Genomic DNA, 15,664 nt, shown 5'->3' with positions numbered 1-15,664 from the left:
GGATGATGACAACTATCTGCCCCCTGAATACGGTGATGGTGCAACAGGGGAAGCTGAAGATCAAGAGGAACCAGACGATGTGCCCGATGATGATCTTCGCCGGGTCATTGTTGATGCAATGAGACAATGCCAAAGTGAAAGGGAGAAGTTGAAGTTCGATCGCATGTTAGAGGATAAAAAAAAGGGCTGTAGCCAAATTGCGAAGATGGCAACACAAAGCTCGGTACCACACTAGAATTGCTGCAATGGAAGACAGACAATGGTGTATCTGACAACGGATTTGAGAAGCTACTGAAAATATTGAATAAGAAGCTTCCAAAGGATAACGAATTTCCCGACAGTACGTATGGAGCAAATTAGGTTCTATGCCCTCTAGGATTGGAGGTGCAGATGATACATGCATGCCCTAATGACTGCATCCTCTACCGTGGTGTGTACGAGCATTTGAACGCATGCCCGATATCACTACAAAAAGATGACACATCCGTGACATTTTGGGCCGAATGAATTTTTTTTCTGTCATACATGTGACACTTCTATGACGATAATTGTGACAAAACCCAGTATCATCATAGATGTGGTGGGCTCTTACTTCTATGACAAAAAATCATGACAGAAAATGGGCTTTTCGTCCTGGGTGGGCCGGAGACGCAGCTGCATGACATTCTTTGGGCCGTCCATGACGGAAAAAACCGTGTTAGAAGCGAGGGCGAGGAAAATTTCAGGGAGTTCCCGGTTACGGTGGGAGGTCGGGGGCCGAGCAATGCGCGTTTCTCTCGTACACGTATGCGCGTGTGTGCGGGGCGTTGGCTCTAACTAAACTCGAGCGAGGCGTTGGGCTGTAACTGAACCCGAGCGATTGCACTCCAGGCTACGCGTTACTAAACCCGAGCGATCGATCGATGGCTTCTAACTGAACCTGATCGAGCGATTCCTTCGCTACTGCTGCTAACTGAAGCCGATCGATCGTATGAACAGTGAGCGTTGCGGGGGGGGGGGGGGGGGGGGGGGGGGGTTGGATGAACAGTGAGCGGTGGCATTGCCTCTGGATGAACAGGACCCCGTGTTGTGGTGGAGGGCTGGATGAACAGTAGACGGTGGAGGGGTGCCCGTGGAGGGGTGGTTGAACAGGACCCCATGGTTTGGAGGGCTGGATGAACAGTAGATGGTGGAGGGGTGGTTGAACAGTAGCCGGTGGAGTAGCGCGCGGTGGAGGCTGGATGAACACGAGCCCGTGGAGGTTGGAGGAGGTCGATGGTAGCCCGTGGAGGCTGGAGGAGGTCAACGGTGGAGATGAATAGTATCCCGCGGAGTCCCGTTTTATGGTACGCCACACCCCTCCCGATGAACAGGACCCCTGTTTCGACCGTATCGCTCCAACACAAGTCCGTTTCGTCCGTTTTGCGGTACGCCACACCCCTCTCGATGAACAGGACCCCTGTTTCGACCGTAGGAGGTCCGTTTCATCCGTTTTGCGGTACGCCACACCCCTCCCGATCAACAGGACCCCCGTTTCAACCGTAGGAGGTCCGTTTCCTCCGTTTTGCGGTACGCCACACCCCTCCCGATCAACAGGACCCCCATTTCGACCGTAGGAGGTCTATTTTGTCCGTTTTGCGGTACGCCACACCCCTCCCGATCAACAGGACCCCCGTTTCGACCATAGGACGTCTATTTCCTTCGTTTTGTGGTACGCCACACCCCTCCCGATCAACAGGACCCCGTTCCGACCGTAGGAGGTCCGTTTCCTCCGTTTTGCGGTACGCCAGGCCTCGTTTCCATCGCCTGTTCCGTCCAAGCCCTCCCGATGAACACGACCACGCATTCCGTTCCGACCCAGCCGGTTGGCTTCCACGCGTTCCGTTGCCTCCCGATGAACACGACGCATTCCATTGGCTCCCCATGAACACGACGCATTCCGTTGCCTCCCCATGAACACGACGCATTCCGTTGCCTCCCCATGAACACGACGACGACGCTGTTTCTCCGTTCCGACCCAGCCATGTACATGAGCCCTGGCCGTACGTATGCGCGAGTAGGCGTTCGAGACCCTGCCCGTATGTACACATACGTGGTCGTATTTTCTTTCTTGCACCCTGGCCGCTGTACGTACGTTTACATGCTACGTGCGCGCCTCTACTACGACACATGCGCGCCTCTACCACGACACGTGCGCGCCTCTACCACGACACGTGCGCGCCTCTACATCGACCAGTATGTATGTACACGTTCGCGACCAAAACGACAACGCTACGTATGCTTCGACCAGGTGGGTCCCGACTGTCAGGCACTTCCTTGCCTGCGAAGATGTAGCTGGTGGGTCCTAGCAGTCAGGGGGGCGAATCGTTTTTTTGCCCAGACGCACTTCCTTGCGTGCGAAGGTGTAGCTGCTGGGTCCCAGCAGTCAGGGGGGCGAATCGATTTTTTTTGCCTGGACGCACTTCCTTGCGTGCGAAGGTGTAGCTGGTGGGTCCCAGCAGTCGGGGGGCGAATAGTTTTTTCGGACACACTTCCTTGTGTGCGAAGATGTAGCTGGTGGTTCCCAGCAGTCAGGGGGGCGAATCGTTTTTTCTTCGGACGCACTTCCTTGCGTGCAAAGATGTAGCTCGTGGGTCCCAGCAGTCAGTGGGCGAATCATTTTTTTGCGAAATACGGTGGCCCGTTCGATGTGTCCCCGCTGTCAGGTGGAGGTATAATTATTTTGCGCGTAAGAAGGAGGCACTTCCTTGCGGCTACCGTGGACCCAGCTATCAGCCTCTCCACGTACAGTCCACGTCCGATGGAAGTTGTTCCTTGACCATGTTGACCACTCCGCGCGCGAGAGCACCAGGGCGGTGGACGACGGCGAGGCCTAGGAAGGGGACGACGCGGAGCCGGGGAAGACGCGACACTGGATGCACACGCGGAGAGGAGTACGAGGGTTCACTGGTTCGGCTGCGCTGCCGTTGCCGCAGAATAACAGGGGGTGTAGGTGAGTGGAGGGATGGCCTGGCCAGCGGTAGGAGTAGTAGGGGGCGGTGAGGCCTCCGCGGCAGCACAGCCGGCCACGGGAGGCAGGAGCAGGCGGCATGACCGGCGCTGCTTTGGGCGACTGGAGCAAGAAGACCAGAGGTTGAAGAAGCACGACGGCCGTTGGATGGACATCGTATGGTCACTGCAGCTAGAATCGTTTATATTGACTAAGTTGACAAAGCCCTTGGTACGTCAACTTAGTAGGCCCACAGGTCAGCTTCCGAAACGGTGCGACCCAGATGCCAGGGGGAGGAATCATTTTGTGGGCGGGTGAAGCTAGAATATCCGAGATTGAAGAAGAAGCACGGCATCCGTTGGATGGACATCCAACGGCCACTGCTGCTAGAATCGTGTGTTGACTATATGTTGATAAAGCCTTGCATACGTGTCAACTCTGTTTTTTTAGGGGACGCGTCAACTTAGTAAGGCCAGAAGTGTGTGGCAGAGAACTTATAGCCCATTTGAGATTTGTAAGAATGTGTAGCCCATTTTTGAATTCTAATGGAATTTACTACAGCCCATTTACAGTTTGTTAAAAGTAGAACCCATTTCAACCAACCGTTCAAAACAGAATTCAATAAAATTTTCCACATTTTGATGGGATCTGAAATATTTTTATCCCGAAATTTCTAGTCAGATTAAATACAATTTCAATATAAATTTATATTACGTAAAAATCCAATGAAACACTGCGCTCGCAACAATTAATGAAATTAAATTTTTCAATATCCAAAAATAATATTTTATAAAGTAATCACATGTTTGGTGCATTTATAGTACTGACCAGTTTTTATAATTACATCCCATTTATTATTTCTTAAAGCCCATTTTCTTGTTAAGCCTAATGCATCCCTCCTAGGAAAGATTTGCAGCCCAGCGGGGCGGAGAATAACAACTTGACCTTGCCTGGGTATCCCTAAAAAAAGTATAGCTGGGCTAGCCATTTTCAGCTTGAAAAAAATTAATATCTGGGCTGGATATCTGCCCTGGGCTAGACGGGCCGCAGCCCGCCCAGTTAATACCTGCAGCGATGTTTTCGTTGTTGTTCAGAGGAGAAAAATTAATATCTGGGCTAAACATCAAAAAACTCTGCAGTGCTCACACCTCAAAAACACAAATACTGCTCGAGCTGCTTGGTCCCAGCTGTCGGCTGCTTCTTGTGCAATTCTCTCGTTTATTGACTACTACATACTCCCTCCTTTCTGGTTTATAGGGCTCAATTCAAAAATCTCACCAACCAAGGTAGATGGCGAGTGGTGGAATAATTTTTGTAATTTGCAAAAGCACCCAATTAGTGCTCTTGTTTTCCTCAAAAAATTATGTTTACCAATGTATTAATTGCAATGCATGCATTCATAAAGTACATGCATTGGTCATTTTTCTCTTTAATACTTGCATGCAATTATTTAGTGCACCTTGGAATCTGAACTTGTGATGGGGAACAACCAAATTGAGCCTTATAAAATGGAAAAACTAAGATTTTGAGATAAGCCCTATAAACCGGAAAGGAGGGAGTAGGTTGACAATGGCGTGGGACCGTGATGTCAGGAAACCAGGAGGAAGCAAAATACATTATATATATATAATAAGGAGGCACTTGCGTACGTGAGGCTATGGACCTGGTGGGTCCCCATTGTCATCCTCTCCAAGTAAAGTCATCTCCTCGCCCGCGCGCGCTTTCCGCCCGAAACAGTCAGCGCCGCCCGCCCCGCTTCCCGGTGCAGGCGATTGCTCCACCTTCAAAAACACAAGTGCCGTCCGTCCGTCCATCTGCCGCCCACATTAATGATACGCGGTTGCCGAGGCGGCTACTCCGGCGCCAAACATCTGTCCCTCCGCCCGCCCACCATTGCTATATAAACTGCTGCGCCAGCCATAGCCGCAGTCATCCGCATCCGTTCCCTTTCTCCTGTCCACACCACTACTGCCCACCATGCCTTCCTCGCGCTCCAGCGCTCTTCGGGACAGGCGGATGACGGACCACAAGGAGATGGTAGCCATTGCTGCCGACTGGCTGGCCGGCAGGCAGCCGGAGGACGATGATGTCCCAATGGAGAACATGGTAGTCGATGATTTGGCGCCAACCCCCTCCTCCGCGCCATCCTCGCCGGTGCATTGCACCATGACCATCGGCGAGGCCCGTGCCCAATACATGGACAGGGTGGGGCAGATGTGTGAGGAGCAGTTCTGGGAGGCGCAAGCCAACGCCGCGTACAACCACCATCTCCTCCAAGAGCACCTGCCGGCGAAGGAGCAGATCGCCGCGGAGTGGGCGGAGCAGGAGGCGCTACTCGACTCGTACCGCTCTGCCCGCAAGGGCCGCCTCGAGCGCTGGCGGTACCGCATGCGGGGGCGGAGGCTGCGGCCGCCTACAAAGAGGCTAGCAAAGAGGGCGATGAAGCGGGCGAGGCGCTGTTTGGCGAGACCGAGAACGAGGCAGAGGACAATGCCGACTCCGACAAGTCCCCGCTCTGCTGGCATCGACGAGGCCCTACTCCGCCGAGTCCCCACGGCGCCAACAACGAGGCAGAGGACACCGCCGGCTCCGCCGAGGACCCGCTCCGCCAACAACGAGGCAGAGGACATCGCCGGCTCAGCCGAGGCCCCACCCTACCGGCAACGTGGGGGAGGATTTCCACCGCTCCGCTGAGGCGTCGCCCACCGGCAACGAGACAGAGGACATCGCCGGCTCCGCCCAGGACCCGCCCCGCTGCCAACGAGGCCGCGCCACACAGAAAACAAGGAAGAGTAGAACACGGTAGGTCGCCGCCGCTCGGGTCCAAGTAAGGCCACCGCTGCTCCCCTCCGGTTGAAGCCAAGCCAGGCGGGTTGACCATTGACGGCCGGTTAGCTTCTTGGCGGCGACGTGGAGTCGGAGAGCTGCGCTGGAGAAGAACGCTGCTTCTACTTAACTGCTAGTGCAGTTGGCTGACTGACACGTGGGCCCAACAGGCCACATGTCAGTTACACAACTGCACCTGTAGTTAAGTCACTGAAGCTTCTGTTCGGCTCAGCGGGACACAGCTGGGTAGCTTTGGTTAATTAATTATACCTCCGGCGCACCCCTTTTTAGTTGAAGAATGTATGAAATGTAATGAAATCCAGCATGTTTATATGAAATCCGACCGTGTATGAATGAATTTATTTTGATTAGTTCGAATTCCTGTATCGTTAGCATTGGATGAACATGCAAAACAATACGTACTAGCATTATTCCCAGGGTGATCACCTCGTTTGTAGCAGTTTCACATGTACTCCCTCCGGTCCTTTCTAGTCTGCATACAAGTTTTGTCTGCAGTCAAAGTATCTCTATTTAGACCAATCTTATACAAAAAAGTATGCACTTTCACAATGTGCGAAGTAAAAAGGAACAGAAGGAGTACAAAGAGTTTGAGCAGCTTTTAAGCATTTCTGTACATTGCAATCAAACACACAGGCCTGGCAATTCATAGAGAACACTCAAGGTTGTCCCATTCCAAAATATCAAATGCCTACGATTGTGGAATGGGCAGGGTTTGCCATCAGTTCAGACATTGACATGGCACCTCGTGCTAAATAAACTAGCTGCTTTTTTTGTGCAGTTCCACCAAAATCAACCAAATTCGCGCGTAGCTTGTATGATTTCGCCCTTATATGTTGCAACGGCTTGAACTTATCGGCACCTCCTTTCTTGTGGTGGAAATGAATGATTTGATGTATTCATGAACATTTTGTTCAGTTCCCATTGAAATCAAGCTGAGCACCCCTATTTGCACAAATACAAAGAAGTGATTAGTATAAAGCAAACTGTACTATGAATTGACAGTTTCAACAGGCACATACATGGTCCATGTAGAGCACACTTTTAGAAAAATGGAACTCACCAGAAAGAATCCTAGAACAACATTGTACTCGCGCATCACAGCAAAAAAATGGAGATTTGTCAGTCCTTCTGAGCTGAAGTTAGTTTGGTCTTGTGGGGAGTAATGTAACCATCCTTCAACTGCTCCTTCCGATGAGAAGATAAAGAGGGCTTCTTCATCCTGGCATAATCGGAACTAGTCACTTCACGTACTCCATATTCTTGTTTAGAGGAAGATGATCCTGTTGTGCAAAGACAAGAGGACCACTAAATTCTAGCATCCCTGTTTGCTCGAAAAAACGAAAGGAAATATTTAAAACAGCACAGATGAAGCACTTCTCAAGGACAATACCACCTTTCATGATAGTATCTAAACAGTAGAAAAACAACAATAGAGATGACAAAGCTTAATCAGATGGATGAAATCATTGGGCGAGTACCAACCTTTGTCGGGAGGCTTATTGTGTAGAGCATACAGATGAAACACTTCTCCGAAACCATCTGTTGCTATCTACGGTGTGGCCATGCTTACTATATACTACTCGATTAGTTTAATGTTTCCAACATCTTCTTGTGCAGTTCCACTAAAATATATGGTATCTTCAAAGAAGATCCCTGTTTGCACAAGTAGAGATAATTACATATTACATTAAGAGTGGCATCAAATTAGTGGAAAAACAATTGCTCGTTCCAGCCATAGCAATAAATTAAGATGCAAAACTATATCATTACTTGTGTCATCACAGTTCCAGTGCTTCATTACAGCACCGAGAGTTGATTTTTGTTTTTCTTCCGCTTGTTTTCCCCCTTCATCACTTGGTTCAATAACAGACAAGCTTCGCCTTCAATGTAAGATTTGGCATGTCAATTAGGGAGCACAAGTATAGTACTAAACTTAATTTTCTAATGAAAGTGGCAAAATACAGGCCAACAGTTGTGAAATATCCTTATCTTACCTCAATGGGATATTACGGTGCACATACAGATTGGAAGTCTTGTCTCCATTTGTGCAGTTCACTAAAATCAAGCAATATTATCGTACAAGTAGCACAACATATGAAAGCACACTACAGAATCATGTGAAAGAAGGCTATTAATGACCTCTCATGATGCGGAATTCAAACAACTCGCAAGAAGAAGATCTGAACCAAATTCGCCTTAACGGATAGGAAGTAAGATCTCCTCTTGTGCATTTCCACTAAGATCAAGCAATCAAGCAACGTTGTCGGTGTGACATTTTGGTAGAACTGCACAAAACACTCTTAAAACAAAAGTGTTTTGTGCAATGCAACAAAAGTTCACAATGGCAACGAGGTGAAGTAGATAACCCTGTTTACACAGAGGTGCAAAGGAAACAATTAGTGGTCAATAACGATGGATGACACAGAAGCCAACAAAAAGAAGCATCCACCTTATCTAAATGGGAAAGAAAGCAAGACGGTAGCATTTCTCAAACGGTGGCATTGATTAATATTAACATAGAGATTATATTAACAATAAAATTCGTTAAACATGTAATTTGCTTTTAACTGTGGCATTGCATCAATTTTCCAGCGGCATTATTAGAGGGTGTTTGTTTACAGGGACATTTTGGTGTAGGGACTAAAAAAACTCTGTGTCAGTCCCATCTAAACCAAACAGGAGGGACTTTTAGGGACTAAAAGTGGGCATTTGGGAATAAAGAAAGAAGACCCCGAGGGAGTCTTTTTGGGACTTTTTCCAACAGTTGCCCCTGCCACGCATCGCACCTTGTCTCTATTAGTTCATTACTAGGGGTAACATGGTCTTTTAGCATGCATTTAATAAACTCCAGTCCATGATTAGTCCCTGGAACCAAGCAGGTAGGGACTAGGGAGTTTTTAGCCAAACAGGGCCTTAGATTAACAACAGCTAATGAGTTGCACGGGACAGTGGACGCACCAGCACCATGTGCATCTACCGATGTACTGTGGTCATGCACAGTCTGTTACAACAAAGAACAAACAACCAAGGAGCATATTTGTGTTGGTCCTAGTTTTTTTATCTTTAGACACCTTTCCCTATGTGAGGGCAGCAAATCTAGTCCTGCTCAAACTCTACAGTCTTGTCCCTTCCTTTCCTTTTTGAACTAGTACTTTCGCCCCTTCCTTTCCTCTTTGAACCACATCCTAGATTTATGCGAACCAACTTTCCCCACTACTTTCCCCCATTCCTTTCCTCTTTGAACCACGTCCTAGATTCATGCTATACAACTTTCCCCCTTCATTTCCTCTTTGAACCACGTCCTAGATTCATGCTATATACAACTTTTCCCACTACTTTCGCCCACTCCTTTCCTCTTTGAACCACGACCTAGATTCATGGTATACATGCAGCTAGAGCAATGCATGTGGAGTAAGTAAATTATACCTTAAGGTTCTTGGGGCGTGGTTCGGTGGGCGACGGGACGACACCGAAGAAGAAGGGGTCAGAGGCCCTCCAGCACCACCGATGGGTGAAAAGTGAACAGCTGCGCTGGTAGTCCCTCGCCGACGGCAACAACATTAAGCCTCCTTCCCTTCCCGGCGGACGAATCCTGTCGGCTCTTTGAGCAGCAGTGAGGGGAGAGAGAGGCCAACGAAGTCTTGTTTAGATCTAGAGAGGGTGAGAGAGTGTGAAGAGAGCAAGTACAAGCGCTGAGGCTCCAGCGGGAGAGGGCGAGAGAGTGTGAAGAGAGCAACTACAAGCGCTGAGGCTCCAGCATGTATATATATACTGGAGAGAGAGTGTGAAGCATGCAAACCCTAGAAAACATTTTGACCAGTCAAAGAATCCTTCTGGCACAAATTATGCTCAAGTGTACTTATCGAACCCGAGACCTCAAGTTTGATGAGCGAACAGGCTAACCAGCTACACAACCCTCCCGTTATGTTTAACAAGAGGGAAATAACCTTTTATACATTCCTGCATTCGTGTTACAAGCATGCCGTGTTTTTTTGTGTGTGTGTGTGGGAGTCATTGGGATTTCAATCATAATCTGTCACGTGGCTTTGGTGGTAAGACTATCCACAGTGGTGCAGAAATTATGCAGCCTTAGTCACCTTACCTCTCTCCACGTAGTACGTTGGGTCCCACCAGTGAGAGGGTGAAACAAACAAATTAATAAGAAAAATTAAAAGCGCCAGCGGTGTATCTTACCTCACACATCTCTCTACTGCTCGGGAACACTGTCCAATTGATCCCTCTGTTCGCTCACGTACTATTTTAAGTGAATCCTTACTATAACATGCACACAAATTTTGGGCACTTGTATTCGACATAAGTCAGTGTGCCACTGTATCTCGTATACTTACTACTCCCTCCGTCTAGGTGTAATAAGTCACATTAGAAGGTGCAACGGGACCAAGGTGCATGCGTGTGCGCGCACGCGCGCGCGCGTGTGTGTTTAACAACATGTGTGTGTGTTAGAGAGAGCGACAGATCGACCTACTCCTATAGAGAGATGTTGTGTAGTGTACGATTTTGGCCACGAGAGTCGGTGCATCCTATCGTTTCCGGGCGTGTCCGGTAGGGACATGCGGACAGCTGCCACGCTTGCTCCTGACTAGCCTGGCCCACCCAAAGCCCCTCCATCGCCCGCGCGTGCTTCCCGCCCGAAAGGGTCAGCGCTGCTCCAAAGAATCGGTGCCGCATTCATGCCCGGGCAGAGCGGACGCAACCTCTCACTGGTGCAAGAGTGATGGTTGCTTCGTCTGTCCAACTTACTGCTGGGTCTATGTGATTTGACGGCTCATTGGTCTTTATTACTGAGGTGGTAGGACTGCTGGATGTCCCACGCTTTCGGCGAAAGGAGGTACTACTACTAGATTACAATTTTCTCCATTCTTACAGCGGAGGTGTGCAAGAGCAGTGAAAACATGCAGGCTCAGTGATTACATGGCCCACCTCACACTATCACCGTGCGACACCTGACTCTTTACATAGTACTCCCTCCGTTCCTAAATATTACTAGATGAGTCCCCGCACGTTGCCGCGGAACAGCGGTATATCTCTCTGCGCAAAATTATCGATTTCATAGAACTAAAAAAAACTCCATAACCGCATGACAAATGTGGTAGCCAAACTAAATAAACTCCCATCATCATTTAGATCATCCCATGTAAGGAAAAAAGATCAGCCAACTCCTACTGCATAATGGGATTATGTTTTTCTTTTTGACATGTTAATGGGACTTAAAAGCTCACTTACATGCATGCTACCGGTGCATGCTTGCATGCAGACATGTTGATGTGATTTAAAACCCACTCACATGCATGTGCCACGGTATTTCTGCATGCTTGCATGTGGCTTAGTGCGGATCCTCTCAACGTCTAGATCAGACGGCTATTATGGACTGATTTACTTCATCTAACGGCTACATCAATTTTGATGATGTGGCTCAAGGAGAGGATAGAGAATTCCTAGTAGTGGGGGCTAGCTATTACTAGTAGATAAGTCTTTGTAGAGATTCCACTAAATACGGAACAAAATGAATGAATCTACACTTAAAATGCATCTATATACATCCGCATGTGGTTCATGGTGAAATCTCTACAAAGACTTATATTTAGGAACGTAGGAAGTACTAGTATAGTACGTACTGTAATTTATCAGCGAGATAAATTTGTAAATGCTATGAAGCTTCCAGCTTCTGTTACATGTATCTTGTGTCCAAGGTTGCCCGTTGCAACATTTCATCAAATACAAAGGAGACTAACATGCATGCTATTGCATCTCAATGATTGACATATCATAGCAAATATGTACTCCCTCCGTTCCAAAATAAGTGTCTCAACTTTGTGCAAACTTTAGTACAAAGTTGTACTACTACTAAAGTTGACACTTATGAACAAAGGCAACTAAAGAAAAAAATGATCCATGCAGTCCCTAGCCCTTGAACCGTGAACCTTGACTAGGCTTCAATTTGCTGGCAACGTTCGAGCTTCCTAATAAATGAAGTTTGCAACCTTTTTACCATCGGATAATTTTGTGCAGTTTCACCAAAATCGAGATGAGCATCCCTGTGGCAAAGAAATTGAAGAAGCGTCATTAGAATAAGATTACTAGGACTAGTTGATGAGACATAAACTCATCACAAATACAGTACGTAGAAGCCAGTAGAGGTATGTGCGGGGCAAAGAAGTAGAGAAATATCCACAGGGAGTGATGTGGGCAGCTAGAGCAGTGGTGCAAGCCGGCTGTAAAGGGAGTTCTACCTGAGGGACGTAGCTCAACCTTGAGGAGGGCGGCAGGAGGCGGCAACTGCCCACGTCGCGGCAGTGAGCAAGGGACGAAGGCAACCTCACCGGCTTCGTGAGAGAGAACGGCGGGGACCCCTAATTGGGACGTGCCGACAGTGGGTTTTCGCCGTCGGCGACGACCACCACATCTACACTAAGCATCCACCCCTTCCCCAAGCGGACGTGATCCGCCAGGATGTTAGAGATGTGGCCACAGTTGTTTTGTGCGAGAGAGTGTGAAGAGAGAAACCCAGCAAGCAACCGTGTAGGCTGGCCCGTCCTAACTATGTATATAGTGGAGCGGTTTCCTTTTCTCTCCATATGAACCTATCATATTGCGTACGTGCCACTGAAGAAAAAAAACTTTATTTATAAATGACGCGGCACCTACTACTCGTTCTCCTATAACCTTGCGCTTGGCATCTCCAAAATATTAACCTTGCGATTGGCTCTTTGCCTCTTCGGGAAGTCGAGGAATAATGGTAGTGCAGTATATATCGTTCTGGCTATATGAGACCGAATGAATTGCTGCACGTCCACCATGTGGACGAGGGTCGAGGGGCGAGGGAGAGTGCTACATACGGAGCAAAATGAGTGAATCTACACTCTAAAATACGTCTATATACATCAGTGTTTGGAGTATGTACTAGTAGTTCATATTGAAATCTACTAAAGGACATATATATTCCAAACAATACTCCTATGATATAATCTCTATAACCAAGGTAGTAGGGACGATGAGTAAACGGAGGGAGTAGTAAATTTTTCTCCTCGTCCTGCGAGCCACCGCGCGCATGGGCGAGGGAGCGGGCGTAAGGCGGAGCAAGCTTCACCTCATCCTGCGAGCCACCGCGCCCGTGGGCGGGGGAGACGGCGTACTAAGCAAGCTTCTCCTCGTTCTGCGAGTTGACGGGACACATCAAAAGTACTCTAGTGTACTATAGAGCCTTGCCTCCAAGGTAGGCCCCACATGGTTTGCCTCTTTTTTTAACATAACACGTCAAGTCGCAATTTGTTTGTTCACCCGTGGTAGACGATCCTCCCTCCACCAGTGGACAACAAGTACACGTGCCAAATTACCACGTGGGCTGCCTTTTTCGTACAGAAATGAGCTCCACCGTGTACCCGCGCGGGTGTGGTTGGGAAAGAGACGGGAGTACGTGCGCCGCGCATGCACCTCTTCTCTTCGTGCATGTCCCCCACCTACGTGGGTGTGTGTGAGAGATACAAACCGCGTTCGTGTTTTTTGTTTTGGAGTGGGGGGTGGGGTGGGGGGTTGATTTCGTGAATTATTTGTGGGAATATGTGTCGATGACATCTCAAACAAAATTTTGCATGCAATGTGTGTGAAATGGAGGCCTATCCATATCATACATAGAGGTCGGGCAATCCACGATAAGAGAGGGAGGGGTCATAGCTATCGATAGAGTCGAAGAGAGGATCAAGTGGGTGGGTGCGAGATCGATGAAGAGAGCCATCGAAATTGTGTGTGTGTGCAAGTCAAAGATATAGGGCGACTGGCCTACCGGAACATTAGAGGGCACATGTCAAGTTTGTGTGTGGCAGGGAGACATGACTAGAGCGCTCGATGTATCGGTGTGTGTGGGGGGAGGGGGGGTGGGGGGAGGGGTAGGAAGAGGTCTAACTAGAGAGGTAGAACGACTCGTATATCTGTTGAGAAGGAGAGACCCAGCTATGTCTTGAGGGAGATCGGTCGACATCGATACATAACTGAAGGACGGGAAATATGATGGGACAGAGGGAGAGAGAGAGGAGAGAGGGAGAGAGAGAGAGAGGGAGGGAGAGGGAGGGAGAGGGGTAGAGTGCTGGATGGGTGATGGAGTTGCTTCTCGAAAATGGTGGGAGAGTCCTACTAGACAAACTAAGGGTGGAACTGCAATGTTATCAATAAGAGTGGGGATGTGTTTCTGTGTGTGCCTGTGCATGATAGATCTGTCAGGACACATCCATGGATGATGAAGGGGAACCATGTGTTTGATAAGCAAACCTAACTAGATCGGTAGATCAATTGTTGTTTGTCGGAGGAAGGGAGAGACACAACTAATGAGGTAGATCGATTGACGTGTGGGTAAAAACGAGTTATAAAGACCTAGCTAGCTATATGTATAGCGAGAGATCGGTCGGTGTACGTCCATTTGTTAGAGGCAAATAAGGCCCAGCGAGACGGATAGACAAAGATAATGGAGCTAGGAGGTGGTGCGAGAGGCCCAACTACTAGCTAGATAGGGGGAGGAGTGTGCGGTTGTGAGATCGATGAAAAGAGGGGCGAGAGTTTCCACGTGTGTCTGACCGTATGAGAGACACGAGGCAAGGACACATAAAGGAGGAGATTGAAGGTGTGTGTGTATGTTGTAGGCAGGCATCGCTGGAGAGGTTTATCGATCGGTGTGTGTCGGAAAGGAGTTGTGGAGACTCTGGGAGAATGACCTAAAGAAAATAAAATGAATGTGCCCGGTGGATAGAATGCCGAGGGAGGGGGAGGGCGAGGAGGGCGTGTGCATGCACGAGAGAAAGTTAGTGGTAGCTACAAAGGTTAGAGGATTGTGTGGGTGTAAGAGACTAACAAAGATCATAATTTGATATGAAAGCGGATTCATATATTTGAATAGGAGATCATAGTGTTTTAAACACTGCATGCATGAATATAGCGGTGATATACGTGTTGTGCGCATGTTATACCATAATGTGATAATGCATGGCGTTTGCAACTCACAGCTAAATGCCGAACAATCTAAACCATACTATACATCAAACAATCTCACATTTTATTTGAATTTGTGATAATGTGTGGCCTTTGTAGCTTACAACTAAATATCGAACAATCTAAACAATAATATATATCGAACATTCTCACATTTTATTTGAATTTGTGGTAATGTGTGGTGTTTGCAACTCACATCTAAATACTTGTAGGCGTAGGGGGCGGGGCACCATACATAATGTGATAAACACATCATACATATGAGACATGGTTTAGATTATGAAGATCTAGCTAGAGCTAGAAATGTAATGTGATTTGAAATCAAAATAAAGTGGATTCAAAAAATCTAGTTCGAGTTCATATAGTACACATAGTTCATATGTACTAACTCGAGACTAATCATGTGGTGTGCTGTGAAGATAATACACAAATGATGGTTTAACTTGACAATAATGATGATTGTAGATCTTATTAAAACGGAGAAACGAATTCAAATGCTTTGACTTCACAACAATCATTAATGTAGATCTTATTCAAATAGAGAAACGAATTCAAATTTAGTTCATATTGAAGCGGTAGTATATACGTTTGGAATGCACTAAAACGTTCATTTGAGTAGTAGGTTGCATGCAATATACATGTAGCGAAATATTTTAATTGAACATAACATGAATTCAAAGTTTTGAATGACATTTGTAGTGCGCATTGATTTGGTACAGTACAAGTTAGGCTTGTCCGGAAATTTCAACCCGCGCCTTGTTAGCCCGAAATATTTAAGATATATCTTTGTCTCGTTGTGCTCCGTCAACTCCCTCCATCTCAACCCGTGCCTTGCTATTCCGAAATTACAAC

Source organism: Triticum urartu, chromosome 5 (assembly GCF_003073215.2).
Source record: "Triticum urartu cultivar G1812 chromosome 5, Tu2.1, whole genome shotgun sequence".
Taxonomy (NCBI): Eukaryota; Viridiplantae; Streptophyta; class Magnoliopsida; order Poales; family Poaceae; genus Triticum; species Triticum urartu.
The sequence above is the reverse complement of the archived record's forward strand: the minus strand, read 5'-3'. Positions refer to the sequence as shown.